This window comes from Podarcis muralis, chromosome 8 (genome assembly GCF_964188315.1).
Source record: "Podarcis muralis chromosome 8, rPodMur119.hap1.1, whole genome shotgun sequence".
In the NCBI taxonomy this organism is placed as follows: Eukaryota; Metazoa; Chordata; class Lepidosauria; order Squamata; family Lacertidae; genus Podarcis; species Podarcis muralis.
Genome location: NC_135662.1, coordinates 74307508 through 74323691, shown reverse-complemented (window position 1 = coordinate 74323691; position 16184 = coordinate 74307508). Strand labels below are relative to the sequence as shown.

At 41.6% G+C, this 16184-nt stretch overlaps 1 protein-coding gene across 3 annotated transcripts in view; it reads right to left on the bottom strand.

Annotated features, from left to right (window-relative positions):
• Nucleotides 1-16184, bottom strand: part of CDH18 (cadherin 18) — a 293809-nt gene that overhangs the window by 262498 nt on the left and 15127 nt on the right. For all 3 annotated transcript variants that reach the window (XM_077933349.1, XM_077933351.1, XM_077933350.1), the window contains exon 2: nt 10682-10860. The gene's annotated coding sequence lies outside the window, so the exon portion shown is untranslated. The remainder of the gene's footprint in view (nt 1-10681; nt 10861-16184) is intronic.

Below are 16184 nucleotides of genomic sequence, written 5' to 3'. Positions count from 1 at the left end.
AGCAGAGTTGCTACTTATTGAAAAGAACAGACCAAGTAAGGTGAGTCTAGTCTAAGTACAGGTCAGGGCAAGGCAAGGCAGGGAGGGGAAAAGACAACAGAACCTTGGAGAGCTCCCTGATGGCAATAACTCTTAAAGGGAACTATGGCCTTAGCAGCATCTTATGAATTCTGCCTGCACTGATTTCTCCTGTTATTCTTACACTATCCAGGGATCTGTCTGTTGCACAAAGGGCCACTGCACTATTGTGTAGTCACTGACTCCACTCTGTGGAAGTGATGAGGGCTGCCTGTGATGTATGGTCCTCTGAAGTGGAGACCATGGGCAAGTCTACACCTTCTTGCCAGGATGCTTCAGGAGCAGAGGTGGCAATGGCTCGTGAAGTGCTGCTTCATCTTCCTCTGAGCTGCAATGCAGATTGTGGCCCGAGAGCATTAATAATAATAATAATAATAATAATAATAATAATAATAATAATAAAATTTATTTATACCCCGCCCTCCCCAGCCAGAGCTGGGCTCACGGTGGCTAACACCAGTAAAATTACAATAAAAACATAATAGGGGAGAGGAAAAAACCAATTTAAAATACAGGTTAAAAATACAATTTAAAATGCAGCCTCATTTTAATAATAGCCCATAAATCAAAACCATAAGGGGAGGGAAACTTAAGGGTCAGACTGAGTCCAAACCAAAGGCCAAACAGAACAGCTCTGTCTTGCAGGCCCTGTGGAAAGATGTCAAGTCCCACAGGGCCCTAGTCTCTTGTGACAGAGCGTTTCACCAAGTCGGGGCCAGTACTGAAAAGGCCCTGGCCCTAGGTGAGACCAATCTAGCCACCTTGCGACTTGGGATTTTGTATCGTCTGCCCTTCCTGAACATGAAAACTGGCTCTCAGGAATCAACTAGAAATATTCTTTTTTAAAGGATGCCAGAAACAATGGCAGCTGTATGCCAGTTCTCCCACCTCCCACAATGTTGCTCATGTAGTGACATAATCTTATTATGCACCACTTGCCTCCACCAACACTAGCAGCTGCCAACAGCATGGGACAGGGGATGGTAGGAAAAGTCATGATATAGACTTGACACAAGGCTGCCATGTCAAATAGAATAGCTACAGTTCTAAATGCAGGGCCCTTTTTATTCCAGGAGCAGAGACTACAGCCTAGGTAAAGGTAAAGGGACCTCTGACCATTAGGTCCAGTCGTGACCGACTCTGGGGTTGCGGCGCTCATCTCACTTTATTGGCCGAGGGAGCCGGCGTACAGCTTCCAGGTCATGTGCCAGCATGACTAAGCCACTTCCAGGTCATGTGGCCAGCATGACTAAGCCGCTTCTGGCGAACCAGAGCAGTGCACGGAAACGCCGTTTACCTTCCCGCTGGAGCGGTACCTATTTATCGACTTGCACTTTGACGTGCTTTCGAACTGCTAGGTTAGCAGGAGCAGGGGCTGAGCAACGGGAGCTCACCCCGTCGCGGGGATTTGAACCGCTGACCTTCCGATCAGAAAGCCCTAGGCTCTGTGGTTTAGACCACAGCGCCACCCACGTCCCACAGCCTAGAGGTGCCTGAATATAACCCAAAGAACCTACTGAAATTCCCAGTTCCTCTGAAGCAAGTAGCATGCAACACCCAAAAGGCCTTGACAGCAATCTGTGTTTTTTATTCAGCACATTCAACTTGAAAAGGGCATGAACAATTAAGTTGCAGCTTGTATAAAAAACATTTTAAGATACTTAGGTTTTACACATTCTCTAGGGAATTCCAGGGAAAACAAGCAAAAAGAAATATCTAATAAACTTAGCATGGATAAATGGAGTCTGATGTGTAACTGTATGTGGAGATGGGGGTACCTCACTTCCAGCTATATATACCTCCTATTGATTGCTGAATGATCTATTAAAATACAAAAAAAAAAAAAAAAGTTTTGGAATAACTGACACTGAAAATACCGGTAACTGTATTAACTATCATAGCCATTAGAAAGTCAAACAAGTATCAGGGATAAAGAACAGAGCTACACAAATGGTTCTATCCACTCTGACCCCAAGTCCTATGCCACCAGCCTGGACCACATGAGTTTACATGTGAAATTAAGATGTTTTGCCCATCATGTCTCACTTTACACTTGTTTACACTGAGCCATTTGGAGGGGTTCCTTTGAAGCACTTCACAATTCTTCACTGCTCACCCCTAACCCTCAGATCATTTATAAATAAAACACATTTCCCAATACTGATTCTTAAAAGACTTTACTTTCAACACCCCTCCTATCAGGAGAACTGTTCATTTTTTCCTGCTCTCTTTCCCCTATTACTTAAGAAGTTCCTGATCCACAAGAGGACCTCATCTCTTGTTCCATGATGGCTAAGCTTATTCAGGAGTCTTTTGTAATGTTCTCAGATGTATAGATAACCTTGAACAAATGGAGTGATCCCTGTTACATATTCTTCAGATAATGTTCACCTCATTTTTTATGTTAGGATTCCTCTCTCCCAGGAATCCAATCTCCCCCTTCATAAAAACCTTGACACCAGTTCACTTTGATCTCATTCCCAAAGAGATTTGTTCAGCCTGATACTCAGTCTGAAGACTTCCTATTCTCAGCACTTGTCTGGTGAACCTTAGCCTCTACTGCAAACAGGCTTTCACCTTCTACTCAAAAGCAATCCGTCACTTCCAAATGGAACAAACTAGGAAGACAAATAAAAGTTCAGCACAGCTCAACTCTATTCACACTGTGAATATCTCACAGTATATGATTATGACATTTTACATACTGTGAATAGGAAGCTTATATTGAATAGAAGAGGGTTACTTAAGAATTTTCGTAAAATACACTATATGGTATAATTTTAATAATGCGAGACGATAACAGAAAATGCTTGTAATTGATTTCAGCCCATTTTCTTGACTTAGGAAAACCAAACCAAACCAAAACAAATATTAACTCAGTCCCAATTCCTCTGGTGACCACTTGTTAACATAATGACCAGATTGATAACATTAAGATTTTAGAGCCCTGTGCAGATGTCCATTAAATGTTCCAAATACAGATCTGGAAGAGAGATCTAAATTCCTCTACACATTCAAGATTCAATTTGAAGAAGACCTACAAGCTTATGTTGACGTGGAAAAGGGTCCATGAAATACGCAGGCTATAGATACATGGGCATTGGGAATCATCCCAAACCCCCTCCACACACACTCATATACAATGTCCCTATATGGGTTTCAGTCCTATCTATATGAGGTAGAATCATATTTTCTTGGATGTGAGGAAATTACAAAAACAGGGAATAAAGAAGTAACGTGAACAGAAAATTAGTGAATTTTCAAGCCTTCTGTTACAATATTTTAAATTAGATTTGCTTTAATTATTGAGAATCTATTGGCTGCCCTGGGCACTTTTGGAAGGAAGGGTGGGATATAAATTGAATAAATAATAATAAACGATAAATAATTAAGAGAACTCTGTTTTTTTTTGGGGGGGGAGTGTTCGTCAAGTAGATAGTATGGGGGGGGGGAATTCATGTATAGATTCCATTAGCAATCCTGCAAATGCTTTTCTGAAATAATAAGGAAAAGGGCTGAGCACTTCTAACACAGAAGAAAAATGTAAATGAGTTTGGCATACTTGCTTGGAAAACAAAACAAAACAAAACACTGTCATCTAATTTAAAGGTTTCCTTTTTGTTTGAAAATTTAGCATCATAAAAATGTAATTAAACTCTAATACAATTAAAACAGTATAAAAAAATCAACATGGCACGCTGGACTTCTGCTTGAAAATACCAGTCCAAGACACATACAGTTAATTATTGGAAGAAAGAGACCTCTCCTCCTTTAGCAGAATGGTTTTCTAGAGTTTAGGACGAAGCTAAAATCACAAACTAACATTATAGTGCTTCTAGAAGCTTGTTCACTCCAATATCTATCAGTTGAGCCAAACCGCTTTTTGGTAAAGTATTGGAGTGAAAGGTCATAATTGGCAACCGATAGAAATGAGGTACCCGGGTTTGCTGCACTTGTTTGCAGTGTGGTTTGAGAGACTCACAGCTCGCCTGTTTAAAACAGAGCTCCGTTCCTGAGACAGCATGTGAGTCTGTTCCCCCCACATACAGAGGACAGAGACATCCAGAATGCAATTGCCTGCCTGTTCAGAACAACACACTTTGCTGTTTCTCCCGATCTTCAAGGAACAGAGGAAGGAAAATCAGTTCCATCCACAATCTCCACAGTCTTTGAAAAGGCTGCCTGTCTGCTGGACTTTCTGTTTCCCCTTTTCTGCAATGAGGATAATGAGCTGCATAAGGTTTGTAGATCAAAACCAGCACTTTGACTTGGGCCTGGAGCTGAAAATGTAGAGCTGGAAGTGTAGAAAAGGGCGACCAAAATGATCAAGGGGTTGGAGTAACAACTCTGTTGGAGGACAGGTTGCAACCTTGGGAGCTTTTTAGTTTTGACAGTGTGTGGTGGGGAGGCAAGTGAGAGGGGACTTGATAGAGACATATAAAATTATGTGTGAAATAGAAATAGCCCCCCCTCCCCAGTCTCATAATTGGATGACTCAGTGTCATCAAATGAAGCCAAATATTGGAAAACAGATAAAAGGAAGTACTTTGTGGCACAGTGTAATTTCCTAGCAAAAGATGTAGAGATGGAAACCAACAGGAATGACTTTAAAAGAGATGGATAGCCATTTTGGTTGGTAGCCATGATTACCTTAATCCTCCATGAATTTGAACAAAATTCATGGAGGATTGAGGTAATCATGGCTACTAGCCAAAATGGCTATTCATCCAGTATTGGGGCAACAGGCCTCTTTATACTAGTTCCTGGAACCAGTGGCATAGAATGGGGGTGACACAGGGGTGGTTGTTCCAGGCACAAAATTGTTAGGGGTGCAAAATTTCAGCACCCTGTGTTGCCTCAATACAGCTTTGCACTTCAGTTGCTGGGCTCTCTTGAAAACAGAGTTTCTCCATGCAAACCAGGAAGTGACCTCTCCAGATGACAAAACGACTTTCCCTTTCTTATCTCTGCAGCTGTGATCTTCTGGGCCTTTGGTCTGATTCAGCAGGGCTGGTCAGATGTTCTTACGTCTTCATTCAATTTGCTGCATTAAATGTAAAGATAAAGGAACCCCTAACCGTTACGACTCTAGGGTTGCGCTCTCATCTTGCTCTACAGGCTGAGGGAGCCAGCGTTTGTCCGTAGACAGCTTCTGGGTCATGTGGCCAGCATAACTAAGCCACTTCTGGCAAACCAGAGCAGCACATGGAAACACCATTTACCTTCCCACCGGAGCGGTACCTATTTATCTACTTGCACTTGATGTGCTTTTGAACTGCTAGGTTGGCAGGAGCAGGGACCGAACAATGGGAGCTCTCCCCAACACGGGGATTCGAACTGCTGACCTTCCGATCGGCAAGCCCTAGGTTCTGTGGTTTAGACCACAGCTCCACCCACGTCCCGTGCATTAAATGTACGGATGTGCAAATCCAGTCCCTTTACTTTCATGGATATTTCCACTTTTCAGGACAACATCAGTGCACATTCAGGATGCTTATCTGCAGAAGAAGGTATATTATTTCTCTGCAACAGTGGCTCTGAATAATTTATGTGCCTCACATATGTATTACTACCTGAAACTTCACATTGTGTTGCCTATTCAAAAGCAGAGATACGAGTGCAGTTCTTACAAATTATTCTTCACATTACACAGGCAATTGGCTTAATTGTACATGATCATCTCTATTTAAAAGCACGGACAAGGAAATAAATTTATGCAGATCTGAATCATTATTGGACATAACTATATCCTGTTTCTCATTCAAAAACAAGGTTTATGAATACAGAACTGAATCATTGCTAAGGATCACATGTGCAACTGGCTTAACTGTGAAATAGCTTGTAGAATCAAAACACTGTTTTGCAGATAATATTTAAAATATTTGCAGAATTATTAACAGTGCAAAATCATATATCTTCTCAGAAATAAGTCCCATTGAGTTCAGTGGAGCTTACTCTCAAACATAAGCATGCATAGGTTTGTGTAGTGACTGTATTCTCCTCTGATATTTCTACACTTGATCACACAGCAGATCACAAGTTCCATACCATTTCTAACATATCTCTGTTAAGCACTACCCTGCTTTTGCTCTATATTCTTCCTAGTATGTCTCACGAAATGTGCCATCTGAAATTTTATAGTCTAGAGGGGAAAAGGTCAAGCAGCCGACTTTTATTTCCTTTATCTCTCCATCAATATTTGCTCAGCACATTTTTATGAAGGAACATGATGTCGTATTAGCCCGTCATTCTAAGTGCTAAACTAATTATATTACTAATTACTGCAAAGGTCATGTGTGAGATTCAGGGGAACGTACTAAACAGTAAACGAGTTGCTATTATTTGCCAGCACAAAGACTTCTAAATCCTTGCTATAAATAGTGCATTTCCTTTCAATTCCCAAGCAGAGCAAATTATATGCTATCGTTTTTTTTAAGTTTCAACAGTACTTGAAATCAATACAAATGATGCAAAAGATACCCATTTCACTACTAGAGACGCTGATGAAGTTCACTAATATTGGGTTTATAATACAGATTTTCAGAGCTCATAATAACACTTGTTCTTATTGCTCTTTGTCCAAAACTCTTAATCCATTTCTAATTATTAATGAGGTATATTTCCAAATGATATCCCACTTTTGCATCAATCCAGTACGCATCCATCCGTCCAGGTCAGTGGGGTCACTAGATGCCGCTTCTGCCTGCCTAGATATTGATAGCTTTAACCCTTGCTTGATCTTGATGAGACACTGTCCTAGCCTTTTTGACTAGCCTTAGTATTCCCATTGCCTGGTTGGGGAACAGAGCTTCCCATTTCCAAACAACCAAGTCCTGCAGCCCACTTCCACTATTCCTATTTGGAAGCCCTGTGTCACTTACAGCATCAGGATTCATTCCATTTGATGGGAAGGTTTTGGGGAATGAAAGATGCAGCCCATTGTATCATGGCTAACACTGGCATCCCTCCCCTCCCACAAGTGCCAATGCTGTCAAATCAGCTGACATCCCCTCTATGTCCATATTGCAGCAACCAATCAGGAGCCATGGCATCTGGAATCATAATGCACAGCATACAAGGGTACCCTGCGGTTGCTTAGGATCTACAATTCCAAAGTGGCATTGCCCAAAAGTTCCAGAATGTTACCAGCTAATTTAGAACTAATAAAAATAACCCAGCAACTCTCATCATTTTTAGCCCAGATGTAATTCAGGTGGAGGAGGGATTCATACATCTCAACAAGAGGTGGCACACTGGCCAATGTTGGAAGAACTGCAAGGTGGCATCTGTCTATTGAAGGCACGTCCAGCTCCCAAGAGACTGAGATCTACTGCCAGTGTAAAAAAACTGGCAGTGATCTACACATTGACATTAGAGGGGGAACATACATGGGGTGGGTAGGTGGAAGGGGAGGACAGGCCAGAATTGCTGAGCTTTTTGATGGGAGGAATGACAATCATCGTATCAACAATCGACATTGACAAACACAAAACGTGCAAACACATTACGCCACAGAGGAACAGAGACGGGGGTCGGGGGTCAGAAACATTCATTCGACCCATTATTTTAATCCCACAATCAATAAGGGTCCCATGATCAACAGCGATCTACCAGGAGCACCCAGGGATCTACCTGTCGATCGCAGTCGACCGGTTGAACATGTCTGGTCTATTGCATCTTCTTATAAGCAAAGGAACCACCAGGGTTAACAATGAACAAGTCCATTGTGTTTACCACAGATGACTCAATAAGACTTTTTACCAGTTTCCTTAGATTTCAAACACTTTGATTATTACTGTTACTATAATATATTCTACAGTGGAACAGTCTGCCTCAGGAGATGGTGGACTAGCCTTCCTTGGAAGTTTTTATTCAGTGGTTGGATGGACCTCTGTCAGGGAAGCTTTAGTTGAGATTCTTGCATTGCAAGGGGTTGGACTAGATAATGCACAGGGTCCTTTCCAACTTTCCTACTAGATAATGCACAGGGTCCTTTCCTACAATTCCATGATTATAAGTAACTAGTGTACTTTATTTATTACTTTATTTATAGCCTGCCTTTCCCCCTGACCAGTGGCAGATTTTGGGTCTTCGGATTTCAGTGGCACCTTGTGCAATGCTAAAATTGCCTCCACCTCTCACATCCCATTCTACAACATTGTTGTGGTACTCCCTGCAGCACAGCACCCAGTTCGGCCAAACTGGTCGAGCTACCCTAAAACCACTTCTGCCCTGACAAGGACTCAAAACAGCTTACAAATAAAGTAAGAAAAGCTAGAAACAGTCCTTTAAAAAGCATTAAACAGAATTAAAACATGCCCTCTCTCTCTCTCTCTCTATATATATATATACATATATATATGCAGATAATTACAATGAAAACAATGAAAAACAGCATTAGCTCCACCAGCTTAAGCCCTACCATATGTGTGTGTTTGTGGCAATTATTGCAGCTCTCTTGTTCTTTGCCAACTATTGCATTATTCCTACCTTAAGGCCACCACATGAGAAGGTACTTGAAGAGCTTCTGAATTATATATATATATAAAGTCAAGTGTATTTGTCCTTTGTGGCTGCAATTCAATAAAGCTATAAGCCCACATGGGAAATAATTGTCTAAACAGCCAGGGGTTTCTTTGGAGCTTCCGCTGCAGCTGGAAAGGCAAGGCAGGTTTTACTTAAAATTTAATCTAAAGAATTGGTTGGTTTTCCAGTGTATGTTTGGTTATTCCGAATTTTCCTCAGTTATTTTCACTGCAGTCTCAAGGATGTTTGAAAACTGCCAGCGGCCTGTGGGCGGCAGTTTTAAGCATCATTTGACTGGGGCAAAACAGTTAAATGCTTTGAGGACTAGTATTCTAACAACCAGGTAAAGGTAAAGGGACCTCTGGCAGTTAAGTCCAGTCATGAATGACTCTGGGGTTCGCGGCGCTCATCTCGCTTTACAGGCCAAGGGAGCTGGCATTTGTCTGCTCCGCAGACAGTTTTTCCGGGTCATGTGGCCAGCATGACTAAGCCTCTTCTGGTGCAATGGAACACCGACACCAGACCAGAGCATGGAAACACTGTTTACCTTCCCGCCAGAGTGGTACCTATTAATCTATTTGCACTTTATGGGTTGCTTTCAAACTGCTAGGTTGGCAGGAGCTGGGACCAAGCAACGGAAACTCACTCCATCGCAGGGATCTGAACCACCGACCTTTTGATTGGGAAGCCTAAGGCCAGGATTTACATCCAAAAGTCACACCTAAACCACATGAAATCATAAACTTCCTAAATGCTACAGCAGGTATCACGAACCATTTTAGACTGCGGCGCCAGCCACAACATGTCTGCCATGGGGATGATGGCGTAACACAAAATAGGAGAGAGAGTACAATGGTGAAGTTTCCCCCACAAATGTATTTCTATATGGGAGAAGGTTGAATCTGTTGAATTTCTGCCTGGGGTCATTGCCATTGCCTGGTGTCCAAACAATTCACTTAATCACCACTTGACCCAAAATGCTGACAGGTGGGGCCAGCCAAGCTTGCTCTTTTTGCAGAAATCATTTAGAAGGGTGCCTGCACATCTTGCTTCATAACTTTCTTTCTAGGAGGGCTAGAAACATACTCTAAAAAAAGAAAGAATGTCACTGCAGGTGCCATGGGGCCTGCTACTGCCAGGCTGGCAACTCCTCGGCTACAGAATGCACATGGTCTGCATAATGAAGTCTTGGTGACCTTGGCATCCAGTATTCTGGAGCACAAAGGCCTTGTCAACTCAGTCACACATTCATCACTTGACAAGTAGAATATCAAATGTATGCCTGGCTGAGCCATTATAGATCTAGCACCACAGATAGCATTTACAATTCACCTGCTGTCACCTCAAAGGCAATCATTTTCTGTGCAGATGCTTCAAATGTTCATCTATCAGTTATCAAACACTGAGTAATTTAATTAAGAATAATTATAATACACATGGATGTTTTTTGACCAGATTGACATCCATGCCTGGCATTACTCTTGCTTACAGGACTGCACCACAGAATCATTCTGATGATCAATGTCAGAAGATTTAGTTCCATTTCTACTAATGCACCATTCACCAATATGCCAGGTCAGCATAGTGCAATACTGTACATCATTTTTAAAGTGTGAGCCCTTGGAGACGAAGAAGAGGAGAAGAAGGAGAAGGAGTAGTTTGGATTTGATATCCCGCTTTATCACTACCCTAAAGAGTCTCAAAGCGGCTAACAATCTCCTTTCCCTTCCTTCCCTACAACAAACACTCTGTGAGGTGAGTGAGGCTGAGAGACTTCAGAGAAGTGTGACTAGCCCAAGGTCACCCAGCAGCTGAATGTGGATGAGCGGGGAAGGGAACCCGGTTCACCAGATTACAAGTCTACCACTCTTAACCACTACACCACATTGGCTCTCCTATAGGAGAAACCTATACAGCATCATGTTCATAGATGGTGCCACATACATTTAAATTGGACCAAAACTCTTGCATAAAAGTGGCTTAAGATTCATTTTGATTCGTTCTCCCACACTTACCATTTAGACGAGAGCCACAAACATAATTGAGCCATTCCATTTTAACAAGATCCACAACTTACCACAATCTTCCGAGTCCCTACTCAGCCAGGTGGTAGTTGATTGGCCTTTGCCCAGAAGGGTCAAGTGAAATTTGTTGAAGACCTCAAGTCATAGAGATGACAGTCAACATATCCAATTTTTCAGTGACCAAGAAGCACATCTCTCAGTTGCAAGGAAACGACAGTATGTATTCTTCTCCCTGGAAACAAAAAAATAAAATTAAGTAAAATGCTGTTCTAGAACAGCGGCAGCTGCTGCGTAGTTAAAAAAGAAAAAAGGCTAAGGGGAAGGAAACAGAGAAAGAATATAAAAACTTAGGAGAGTTCACTTCCATATGGAAAGCTGGGAAGAAAGGGGCTACAGCTTGATGGCGGTGCATGCAAATTTTCTGCAGTTCAATATATGGCATCACTAGTTAAAATAAAACCAGGTAGCAGATGCTATGAATGATCTCTGTCAGATCCTCAAGAGCCACTGTCAAGTCAAAGTAGACCCTACAGGTCTAGACTGCCTGTTTTTCATTTGGAATAGGAGCAGGTTTCTATAGAACTATCAAAATTCAGAGATTAAGTAATGCATTTGTTAAATTACTCTGACAACAAAAATAGCTCTAGTTTACCTTGCAAATGGAAAATAAGTGCATGCCAATGAACAGTATTTGCCAGATTATAATATAGATCATGATGAACCAGAAATTTTGTAAATATACTGAGCTATCAGTGTTGTGTAGAGGATCTTTCAAAGTTATAAATGACACACAGAGAGAAATATTTAAATTCCTAAACGGGGGGAAAAAGATAGCAACATCCACAATAACTAATAGGTTTCTAAAGTGTAATCCAACTCAAGTGTGGCTTCGGGGCTTTTTCTTGCATGTCAAAAGTACTTCAAGCTCCTCTGATAAGGCTTTATGAGTGCAACACTATACAGTAGTCAACACTGCTGCAGATAAAGAGTACATGCCCAGGAACTCCTCACAAGTGCTGTCAAATAATTAGCTCAGTGTCCTTGACATAATTACTCTGATAGGGAGTACATACATGCATATTTGAGATAGGTGAATTCTTACTTAACCAAGCAGGAGATAAAATATGCTGCATTATTCTGACCTCTAAGAAAATAAAATGGCTACAGACAGGGAGGGGAAGGGAGGGAGGATTTCAGAGCATCTCCAAGAAGTTTCACATATATTCATTTGTCTTCCTTATTTTCTTAGTCCTCCTTGAATGAAAACTCCCCGCTCCTGCCCACCTAGCAGTTTGAAAGCACGTCAAGTGCCAGTAGATAAATAGGTACTGCTCTGGCGGGAAGGTAAACAGCGTTTCTGTGTGCTGCTCTGGTTCGCCAGAAGCGGCTTAGTCATGCTGGGCACATGACCCAGAAGCTGTACGCCGGCTCCCTCGGCCAATAAAGCGAGATGAGCGCCACAACCCCAGGGTTGGCCACGACGGGACCTAGTGGTCAAGGGTCCCCTTTACCTTTACAACCCTCCCCCCATCTGACAGTTGCCCCAGCCACAGGTTTTTTTTTAAATAAAAACCTTCCCTATTGCCTTTGGATGTCTTCTAAAGGTTGTATAGTTACTTATCTCCTTGGTTCAGGGCTCGCATAACGCCAACATTTCTCTGATGAAAATAGGGACGTCCTACCATACCCTCCAATAAGGATGTCCTTTGCAAAGGTGGGGCATCCATGAAATCAGAAACTGGGACAGCTTCTGTAAATCTGGGACTGTCCCTGGAAAATAGGGACATTCCGAGGGTCTCCCCTGAAGGAACTGAATACTCCTGGACTGGAAAAAAAAGAGAATTTGGGGAGTCCGTTTTCTCTCAGACCTAAGAGCAGCAGAGCGGGAAAAAGCAGCATTCTGAAAACATTCCTATTTTAGGAGAAAACTTGTATGCTATTCACTTAGTTTTTCATACTCAGATTTTAGTAAGTGGGACATAAAAGAAGCTAAGGAATACTTTGTGTAAAGGGGCCTTCAAAAGCCAAAATAATGCTGCAGCTTGCCTGAGCTCCCTCACATAAAAGAGCTAAATGATTTGCTCTCAGATTTAGCAACCCCAGCAAAAAGAGATATCACTTTAAAATAAAGAATAAGGGATATATATTGGTAGGTGCCTGAAAAGAAATCTCTAACTCATCACACTGTGCTTTCAAGGGAAGCTTTAAAACAAAATGGAGGCACTTCAAAATACCTATTAATTTTGCTTCTAAGAAAGAAACTAATCTCTCATGCCTGTAGGCAATTAGAGTTACGTGGCCTTGCGGGCTGGAAAAAATGACAAACTGAAGAGTATCAGACTAAATAAACATTAGGATACCAGACTCATGCAGCCTTTGGGGATCACTCAATAACATTATTTTTGAGACATCTCAAGCTGAATGGCATTAAACCTTCGAGGAACCAATTTCCATTTGAAATGAAGAACCAACACTGTCCATAAAGTGAGAGCTTAGCTTATAGTCCTGTTTTTCACAAACATATTCAGCAGTATGAAAAATTGGGGGGATTGGGGATTGGGGGGGCAATTATTTTGGCACAGCTTGTGAAAAGGCGAGTTCAATCATTTACACTGCCATATTTTTTCAGTTTTCATTACATCACCTCAATGACATCATCCCATAGCTTAAGGATGGAGAACATGTAGACTTCCATATGACGTTAGACTACAGCTCCCATCATTGATAACCATTGGCCATGCTGGCTGGGACTGATGGGAGATGGAGTCCTCCAACATAGGGAGGGACACCGGTTTCCCATTCCTGATGTGGTAAAATCCAACAGCTAGCTTGTGTACAGCACATGATCTCATACACTGCATGATTCTTGATTGGCCAATTCTACCCATGTAACCAATCAGCAACTGGGGTGGTGGAATGGAAGTGAAAGGAACTTTAAATCCTTTCACTAGGAACAAGAGAAGGTCTAAAAAAGCACAAACTGCAGGTCAAACAGTTGTTCTGGAAAGCCACTTCCAAGCTTGAGAGGAGGTGGAGTTGCGGGCTTCACACCCCCTTCATGTGCTGGCCCTCAGCCTCCACACGATTGAGGGAATCCCCGGCCATGTCATCCCCTGGCCAGCCAATCGGCTGGCTTGGGGGGAGTGGCCTGGGTTATTTAGCCCCAGTGCGGCTGGGGATCTCCCAAAACTGCTGCTACATGAATTTATTTATTTTTTAATTTATTTTTAAAACTCAGGGCTGTACCCATTCTGCTTGCGCAACAGAATTCCCCTCTCTTCTCCTCTCTACAAATGCCCTCAAAAACTGCAGAGTCACAAAACATTAAGTGGCATATTTTATAAATTCAAAGCAGTGTTACCAAAGGATCAAACCATACAATGAAGAAGAAAACATAAAACAGCACAATAAAATAAAAGAATGCTATTTTCCCTCCTCCAATGACCCAATGCACCAGCCACTATTAAACACACCAACCCATGATCAATGATCAAGGAATGCCCGGGGAAAACAGAGTTTTCAGAAGCGTCTTCAACTTTGTTAGGTCTGCAGGCACATTTGCACTCTGGAGAAATGGTCGTGGGCACCAAACACACACTGCGGCAACCTATGCAATTCGATACAACAGAATGCTTATTTCACGTCTGATTTTGACAAGGGAAGCAGAAAGAAGAGCGCTTGTGGGCACCACAGAAAGCCTCTGTGGGCACATGTGCATCTGTGGGTGCCACACTGGCAACATAAAAACATGAAATAGATGGCACATGGTGCCCTATTTTCCCCACCCCCCTAGAAAAGACTATCATTGGAAGCTGCTTGACAGGTAGATAAGCAGGTTTATAGACGTTGTTTGTGGCACCAACACCAAGGGCTACCCAGTTGCCGCTGACCTGTGACAGTGCCTTTTTGGTGGTAGTTCCCCGGTTGTGGAATGCCACCCCTCGTGAGATGTGCCTGTCTTCTTTATTATTCAATTTCGGGAGTAATTTGAAAACATCCCTGTTTACCCAGGCATTTGGCAGCTGCAGAATACTGTGCCTGACAACCTCAAGATTACTGGATAGAATGACTGTCTTTAGATGTTTTTCTCTAAATGAAATGTTTTCTTTTTAAAATAATGTTTTAATGGATTTAGATTTTTTAAATTATAATAATAATAATAATGTTTGCATTCCTGTGCTCCTTCAGGAAGAAAGGAGGGATACAAATTCAATAAATAAATATCCTACAGGTACAATCCACACTCCTGCCAGTCTTTCATTTGTCACATAGAAAAGAAGAGGAGGATTCTTCTAATACCTTGATACTAATTTTTTTTAAGATGACATAAATAAATAAATAAATTCAATTTATTTAAGTAATTCCACTTTGGAATTACTTAAATACTTTGCTACTATGTTGGCCCATGCAAAAGAATATTTTATTGCAGTGAAGATCAATGGGAGACACTGTGGTAAACTACAATAAACCACTGAGTGATGTAAATATTTAGCTTAGCAGCTTGAGTACTTTTTTCATGCCATTTTGGGACACACACAATTCAATTATACCAAAATATTATTGTTGATTTCACTCAGTGGTCTCTAGATGTCACTGTATTTTTTCCCCTTGATGATTGTTGTTCATCCTGGATGAAGCTGAAGTTTTTAAGAGCTGCATATAGATGTTATTCATTTCACATTACGGCATAAAATAAATCTGTGTAACTGTATTTCATATTCAATGTGAAGGAATAGGCTTAATTTGCAATTTCTGCATGATGTACTTAATCAGCCTTGCTAATTATGAGACCTACTGAATTTTCCAAATCAGCAAAAATTGCCAATGTAGGGAGCTTTTAAATTGAGGACATTTCCTATTGACCATATTCCAAAGCCTCTTCTTTATCACTAATTCATAATGAAAGAAGGAGAAATATCAGTGTTTCAATAATAATAAAAAAAACCTCAGCATAGAGAAGTGTTGTAGGGCAGAGGAATTTTAATAAAATTAAAGGGTGGGGAAATTTGCAATATGCAGCCATTCCCCCCTAAAAAATATCAACATTACAGCATTTGAACAGGAAGTGTTATGTATAAAATGGCTCCAAAACATATCAAATAAAGGCTGTTCTCCCACATTGCCCTCCTCTCTCCTGCCATCTCTCTGACACATTCACACATGCACTCTGCACCTCTGGCAGGTACAGTTCAGACCATCATGAGCACAAAGTATTCACCCTCCTCCCTTTCCTGATATGCTCAAACCATAACTTGCTGTGCCATGTGAATCAAGCAAACAATTTTAAATTTAATCCACAGACTAAAGTGGATTAGGAGGGGTTCCTTGTCAGTAGCAATAACTATCGTTTAACCAACTTGGACACACTGGCAAACCGAGGCTTTAACAAAATGGGAAAAGGAGGGAGGAATTCTGTATGGAACGAAAAGTGCTCAAACCCCCAGGTTACCAATCAACAATGGTTTGGCCATGATAGCTAAACCAGGCTACTCAGAAGAAAGGGCCAGTATATGCTGAGGATTTTATGCATAATTTTGTGCCCATTTAGCTTCTTAG